Source organism: Meles meles, chromosome 20 (genome assembly GCF_922984935.1).
Source record: "Meles meles chromosome 20, mMelMel3.1 paternal haplotype, whole genome shotgun sequence".
NCBI lineage: Eukaryota > Metazoa > Chordata > Mammalia > Carnivora > Mustelidae > Meles > Meles meles.
Window position 1 is genome coordinate 36,056,326 of NC_060085.1, and position 8,216 is coordinate 36,064,541.

Consider the following 8,216-nt stretch of genomic DNA (forward strand, 5'->3'; position numbering starts at 1 on the left):
GCAATGAAATTTCCCACAGTGCATTTTGCAAATCAGGCTCATGGCAAGGCAGAAAGCCAGCCATACTTGCTTGTTTGACAGAATGAACAAAGAAACATCATGTGGGAGTATGACATTTCTAGAACGTGAGTCACCCGAGTACCACTGCAGTATTTTTTGCTGTAGCCACTTACCAACACTTTTGTCATTTTTTCTATGAATTGATTTACTTAAATGCCTAATTGTTTTATTTATTCATTTATTTAGTTATTTATTTTTACAGTCTTGAGGTCTTTTACTTTTTTTTTACTTATCTTTTTAATTTTTTTTCTTTTTACTTACTTTTTTATTTACTTTCTTTTTTTATACTTATCATGCCATGAATTCCTAGGGAATGTGTTCCAGCAGCTAAGGCTCCTTTCCCTTGGTTCTCACAAAGTGTGCTTCTCTCGTTGGGGCCAGCTGGTGCTTCCATTGAACCTTTCTCTTTGGCTTCCTTCTCTTGCTGAGCATTTCCTTCTCACACTTCAGGAAGCTGTCTTGGCTCTTTGAGTGTTTAATATGCTTTGTGTTGGTCATTTGGCAAATTACAAGAAGATGGAGGTTCCAGCCAAAAGGCAAATCCCTAATTGTTTCAAATGACAGATCTGTATTAAACACATTATAAGAAGTGATATCTGTGAAATCATGGATTTTATGTGTTAGCAATATGTCTTCTAATACATGTTAGAATAAAGACAGAATTATTAAACTAAAGATGGTACTCTTTTTTTTTTTAATATTGAGGTTTTTTTAAATTGTGTTATGTTAGTCACCATACAGTACATCATTATTTTTTGATGTAGTGTAGTATAGTTTTGATGTAGTGTTACAAGATTCATTGTTTACATATAACACCTAGTGTTTGATGCAATATGTACTCTCCTTAATACCCATCAGCAGGCTAGCCCACTCCCCTATACCCAACCCCCACCCCCTACAATCCTCAGTTTGTTTCTCGGAGTCCACAGACTCTCGTGATTCATCTCCCCCTCTGATTTCCCCACCTTCATTTTCCCCTTCCTTCTCCTAATGTCCTCCATGCTATTCCTTATGTTCCACAAATAAGGGATTCCGTATGATAATTGACTTTCTCTGCCTGCCTTATTTCACTCAGCATAATCTCCTCCAGTCCCATCCATGGTGATGCAAAAGTTGGGTATTCATTCTTTCTAATGGAAGCGTAATATTCCATTGTGTATATGGACTATACCTTCTTTATCCATTCATCTGTTGAAGGGCATCTCAGCTCTTTCCACAGTTTGGCTATTGTGGACATTGCTGCTATGAACATTGTGGTACATATGGACCTTCTTTTCACTACATCTGTTAAAGATAAGAGTACTTAAAGATAAGAGTTACTTAACACCTAACATTTACCAATTTTAGGAGATACTGCTGTTTATAGAGAGGCTTCTTTGGATTTATTTGGCTAGATTTCTAATTCCATTATATTGGTTTTGTGGTCCTTGATGAATGATGCAAAATTCAGTGGCCTTATCTAAAAAATGTGAGCAAAGTATGTCACCCATATTATCTATCATTTACTGAGGTTCTCCTAGGAGACTGATCTTAGAATAACCTACCAGAAATTACGTGGCTAGGTTGATCATTTCCTATTGTTGTGGATTGAATTGTGTCCCCCCAAAAGATATGTTGAAATCTTATCCCCTAGTACCTGTTAATGTGATCTTATAGTAGGGTCTTTCCAAATATAATAAAGTTAAGATTAGGTCATACTGGGTTAGAATAGGCCCTAAATCTAATGACTGGTGTCCTTATAAGATGAGGGAAATTTGGATTCATACACATTGTGAGAATAGCATGTGATAATGGAGGCAGAGATTGGAGTGATGGGTCTACAAACCAAAAAACAGAAGGATTGCCAGAAGGTAGAAGTAACAAGGGAAGATTCTTCTCTGGAGCCTTTTGTGGGAGCATGGCTCCCTGACACCTTCATTTCAGTCTTCTATCCTCCAGGCTGAGAAAATAAATTTCAGATGTTTTAAGCCACCTGGTTTATAGAAACTTGTTACACATCTCTAGAGAAATAATATAACTATCCTTTTTTTTTTTTTTATAAGTAAGGTAGATGAACGTGGGGATCTTGCATTTTCATTCACTGGTGATTTTCAGATCCTGGATCAGTTTCTCATATTTGGCAAATAAAGTTGACCCTTGAACAACCTGAGTTTAAGCTGCACAGGTCCACTTACACATAGGTTTTTTTTTGTTTGTTTTTTGTTTTTTTCAATAAATTCCGTATAGTAAGTGTATTTTCTCTTCTCTTATTTCCTTAATAACTTTTGTCTAGCTTCCTTTATGGTAAGAATACAGTATATATATATAAACTTTAAAAATATGTGTCAATTAACTGTTTATATTATCAGTAAGGCCTCCATTCGTTAGTAGGTTATTGGTAGTTAGGTTTTAGGGAAATCAGAAGTTATACATGGATTTTTCAACTCTATGGGGTGTTAGCACCCCTACCCCCTACATTGGTAGGGCCAACTATAATTAGTTCATACTTTTTTGAGTGAATCAATCGTAGGCCTCTTTAAAATCCTGAGTTATACATTCATTGTATTATTGTATAAACCAAGCCTTAAAGAGTATAAGAAACATGGCTAAGGTTACACAGCTAGTAAATAGTGAACTAGGATTCAAATTTAGTTTATCTAATCCCCAAATATCTGTCATTTTCACCATACTCTACCTACTGCAAAATATAGAACAAGAATCAAATGATCTTAGAAAGTCCTTTAAAGCTGAGAGCCATGGTTCTCTGATGACATATAAGCTTTTTAGAAATCATTGCTTAATATCAAGTTGTCACTTGGAAAAATATTTATTGAGGTTAGGACCCCTAGAGGGAAAAGTAATAACAACTAGTTTTCATTTTTTTGTTCAGTAAATATTTATTAATCACTTACTATATACCAGAACCCATACATATTTTACTTGATAGATCACTTCATATACTTTTATATTAGTCTTGCCAAGTTGAAATGATTATCATTTCCATTTTATATATGAAGAAACTGAAACAAAGTAAAGCCATAAAACTTGCTGAATGTCACAGCTAGGAAGTAGCCAAACATAGATTCAATCCAGACTTTGAAATTACAAATCTCTATTATCTGAAATGGTTGTACCCTCCATTTACATACTGCACCCTTTTCACCAAGTCCTAGTTCAGCATCTTGCAGCTCAGAAAGCCTTTCTCTAATGTTATGCATCTTATGGTATGTTCCTTATATGTACTGCTCATCTGGCACTTCTTTCTCCCTAGTGGTCCACGTCTAGAGCTACCCCTCCTATGCTTACACACAGCAAATACATAATCAACATGGTTCCAGTTAGTTAATGGTGCAAAGGAAGGAAGGTGCTGTGTGGGGACCCGAGCATATTTTCCAAAATTTTTAGGATGACCACATTCCGAACTGTTTCAAGCTACCATGTTGGTTCCAAACTTCTCAAAAAGTTTTTAGTTACTTGCACTAGTATCTCTTGGGGTGCTTGTTAAAAACACATTTTCCTGGGCTTTACTTCAGACTTACTTACTGAATCAGAGTATTCCTAAGAGGGGATCTTCCCAAATTCAGCATATGTTATTCCCATTGTCTGCAGTGTCTCCTCCCAGTTTAATGACTTCAACAGAAAAATTCTCTTGGGGGCACCTGGGTGGCTCAGTGCATTAAAGCCTCTGCCTTTGGCTTGGGTCATGATCCCAGGGTCCTGGGATCGTTCCTGGGATCTAGCCTCAGGTCGGGCGCTCTGCTCAGCAGGGAGCCTGCTTCTTCCTCTCTTTCTCTCTGCCTGCCTCTCTGCCTAATTGTGATCTATATCTGTCAAATAAGTAAATAAATAAATCTTAAAAAAAAAAAAAGAAACATTCTCTTGTTTTTCAGGTGTGAGCTGAGATGTCCCCATCTCTAAGAATATTTTTCTTCACCCCAGGCTAAAGGTGAGATGCTCCTCTTTTGTGTCTATTGAGCTTCTTGGTATTTAACACCCTGTGTGCTCTTAATATCTTTATATCTTTACTGATAAGTCTGTTTTTCACATCCCTGTGAGCTCTTTGGGACCAAGGGCTTTTACTATCATATCCCAAGGACTTACACAGTCTTTGGCATATAGCAGTTGGTCAATAATAGACAAATGGACAAGTAAGAAGAGATAATGAAATTGATGAGTCATTAGGAATGCTTAATTTCTACTCAAATTTCTGCCGAGAACATGTAAGGACAGAATATGTCTTCTTTATTTAGTGTTAGCATGGAGATCACATTTTGTCCCCCACACTCAGCCATTTTCTCAGTTACAGGGTTTGAGCTAGAATTAATGGTCATACAAAGGCAGAAGGAAACCACAAGAGTTGTCTTACTCATCTAGTTTGAAAAGGACACAAATGCAGTAAATTTAGATGTTAATGGGACAACAAGTGTAGCCTCCTAAATAGTTCTGGGCAAGGCTGACATGGCTTCTGTTGAAATGCATGAAGAAATCCAGTTACGACAAACACATAATTTTGCAAATCACAGTATTTCAAACAAAACATACCCTTTTGGCAATACAGGCTAACTGCAAATTAAGGTAGCCAACATTCCTTTCTTTTAAAAACTAGGATGTTTTCTTTTTCTGATACCACATGGCAGGTGTTCCATTCATTTGTAGTCCCTTAAATGCTTACAGATTGGACTTAAATAACTAGTAGCCTTCATGCTCATGTATGTGAAAAAGAAAAAAAAATGCTTTTGGTATTCCTTTCCTTTGTTGTTCACATATTTACACAAAATTGCCCTTGGAGAGGACAGGAAAACTTGCTTTGCTCACCCAAGCAGTAAATTAGGTGTTTTGGTGAGTTGGTGGTTTGTATAAAGACTCTTGATTCATGATAGAAAATATTTTTAGGTCTGGTCTTGAGTTTGTCTCTACTCAGGTGGCTTTTGATAAGATTTGATTTCTATTGTATTTTTTTATCTCCTAATCTGTCAGAGGAGCAAAATCCTAGCTCCTTTGTTAGCTTATATTTTTAATTCTGAGGATTTAATAAGGCAATGTATTAAGGAGGGTTTATCTTCTATTTAATAAGCAGTTGCTTAATAAATATCAAGAATAAATAAATAAGTAAATGAACCAATGTGTATAAAGGACCTTTGGAGGTATGGAACTACCCAAGAATAGGAAGCCTGCCATAGGGTCAGATATTTCTGAAGAAAATTATTTCTGTAGGATTCAGGCTTCTTCCTACTTACCCAGAATCTGTTAATCTCATCATCTGAACCCTGTGCTCTGTCAAACTAGTCCTGAGAGAAAAGGGCCACACATTGGATAAATTTTGATGAAAGGAGAAATATTAAGGACTTACCATAGGAAGGAATGATTGGTGCCCAGGTAGAATGTTTCAGGGTAGACCCATAGATTGCCCTATCTTGGGGTAGGAGTAAAAAGGTGGTAGGAGCAGGTAGGGAGAGCTTAGAGGAACCTAAGCTGAAAAGGAAGCTTTTTGTACTAATTGAGAAAATTTCTAACTTCTGCATAGTGTTCTGTGCATTGGACTTTGGGGTCATAACCAGTGGTGTGCTGGTTAATATTTAACAATCAGTTCTTCAGGGTGAGGGAAAATAAAAGCCGAGACTATAGTACTCGCTGATTACCATGGTGTAAACACACCCATTGTGGCTGATTTCCAGCCACTGTGTGTTTAACAATGGGCTCATAAAATCTCTGAAAATTTAACAATCAACTCTCATGAGCCAGTGTACGCCAACTCAGGCAAATAGTGGCTAAGGTAACTATGAAGTTATAAAAACTTTTTATAAAAAATTTTAAGGAGAAGAGAGAATTTGCTAACAGACTCGCAGGCTCCCATTAGTAACTAGCTTCCGTAATTATCAAACCATGAAAATTCTTGTGTCATCTGTATCCCACCTGCTCCTTCCATCCCCAAATGTCTTATTTTGAAGCCTGTACTTCAAATATAACTCTAAAAGATACAGACTCTTTAAAAATGTGACCACATTACAAAAAATACTAACAATAATTCATTAAAACCACCAACTATACACCCAGCATCCAAATCTGCCTGATTTCATGTATTTTGAGGGGGAGGGGAGGGCATATAGCTATCTCAGTCAAAATCTGGACAGTTATGTGTAGTTGATGCATCTCTTCAGTCTTTTTTAACCTGGAAGTTCCTTCTCCACATTCTTTATTTTCTTTATGATTTATTTTTCCAAAGGTTGAATTTTGCTGGTTTTACTTCCATCATGTTGCTAACGCATTCTCCAGTCCCCTTTCTTCTATAAAGCATAATTGGATCTAAAGGCTTGATCTGAATTAGGTTACTCTTTCTCTAGCTCTGTGGGTGGCAGGTGGGGGAGGCTACATGCTGCCACAAGGGTCTTTCATGGAGCAGGGTAGAACTTTCCCATTGCCTCCTATAAGGGGACACATTGTGTCTGGTTTTCTTTCCTTTAGTGATATTAAAATTGATCAGTGGGTTCATCCTGAAATGGATGACATTCAACATTTCCAAAAAAAAAAAAAAAAACCAAAACCAAAAACAACCAACCCAAGAACAACAACGAAAAACCCCAAATCTAAAATACATACTTTCTTTCTCAGCTTGAAGATGCCTTTTCACCGCAAAAACATAAATCAATATACAAGTATAAACACTTACTAAATCAACCCATCTATTTTATTCATGATCACTTCCCATTTGAAAGCTCTTGCTGTGTTTATTTTCTTTGAACTGAATCTGGGACTTTGACTAGGAAGCTATAAATCCAGTTTTTGATGAAATACGACTTTGCCACTCATGCCAGATTGGAAAGCATTCCTTGCTAATTTTTCTTCTTAACATCGGTTTGGTAAGCAGTGAGCGTTCAGTTTTATTCCTCTCAGGGTAACAGAACCAGAAATTTAGTTTCCACCTTCTAGAAACTTCTGACTCCCAAGTTTGATTTTTGACAGACACCACAGTCCCAGGATGTGCAAATCTGCCAGAGATGGTAGAGTCAGGATCTGAGTGTGCCTAAGGTGTGGGCAGATGAACAAGCTCTATCACCTGGAGTCTGGCTGCTGCTTCTTTCTCTAGCTACTGGTAAGGCCGTAATACACTTAGAAGGTTGCTCTTCTAATTTGAACTGTGTGAGACTTTGGCTGGAGGGGAGTTCTGTGTCCCAGTGATAAAAGCACACATAAAACAGCCCAGTGCCTGATCATTCTCCCTGGCTGTCAGTGAATCATGTCTAATAGCATCTCCATGCAGTTTGCGCCAATTTGCTTGCAATGGTATCCTTTTCCGTGGGCTTGCTGCTCAGCAGGCCCTGAAGCAATCTATGAATAACTTCCCAACAGATGCTGTTTATGAATTGAAGCAAATGGCTTCCCTGTTTCTCTTTTTTCTCACTTCAATAATTTTCAGTTACATTACGATGAATATTTATAGTCCTGTAGCAGTGCATAAAAATGGAGAACAAGCAGACCTGGGCATTGTTTCCTACGTGAGGGCTGTTCTAATGGGTTTTGGCTGACTGGTTTTAATAATGTTCTGCTGATGGACTGAAAAGAGGATGCAAATTGTAGATCAGTCATTTTCATTCAGTGTTTTAGCAGGACGGGCATTGACGGAGCGCTGGCTGTCTCCTCGCACGCAGACGACACCTTCACTTGCCACAACACCCTGTTGTGTGGTATGGGTCTCCTCTTTCCACTCCGTTTGAGTAATTCCAAATACTTGACTTCATCAGAGACTCTGACACTAATGTAAGGGCTCATTAGGTTTATTTTACCACTCTCTGCAAGTATTACCATTTGTGACTCGAGTGACTAAGTGCATTAGGAGCCGCAGCCCGACTAATAGACTATTCCTGGGAATTAACATGTAAAATCACAGGGAATACATTGATTTTGATTTGCTGGCTTCTTCTATAGAAAGGATTGAGCCATGTTTTTCCTCTAAGAGGTCTTTTCCAAAACGTTTCCTAATCCCATGTTTTCTTTAATGTCACAAAAAGGAGAGACCATCTATCCAAACATCCTTCTTACGTTTGAGTATAAGAAAGCCAGCTACTCTCTCTTCGGTGGCTTAGGTTTCAGATAGCGGATACACCTTACTTGCATTTTCTATTTACAATAATGAGTTAGTTAACTAGCCTATATTTTCCAAACCATTGACTGTGTCATAT

General features: G+C 37.6%; 1 long non-coding RNA gene across 1 annotated transcript; it reads right to left on the reverse strand.

Moving 5' to 3' along the window:
* Positions 1 to 1,285: 1,285 nt before the first annotated feature.
* Positions 1,286 to 5,524, reverse strand: LOC123933060. The gene is made up of 3 exons (XR_006816502.1): positions 5,390 to 5,524; positions 1,886 to 1,999; positions 1,286 to 1,344 (listed from the first exon to the last, which is right to left on the reverse strand). It is a non-coding gene; the product is annotated as an uncharacterized LOC123933060 (long non-coding RNA).
* Between the last annotated feature and the right edge of the window lie 2,692 nt (positions 5,525 to 8,216).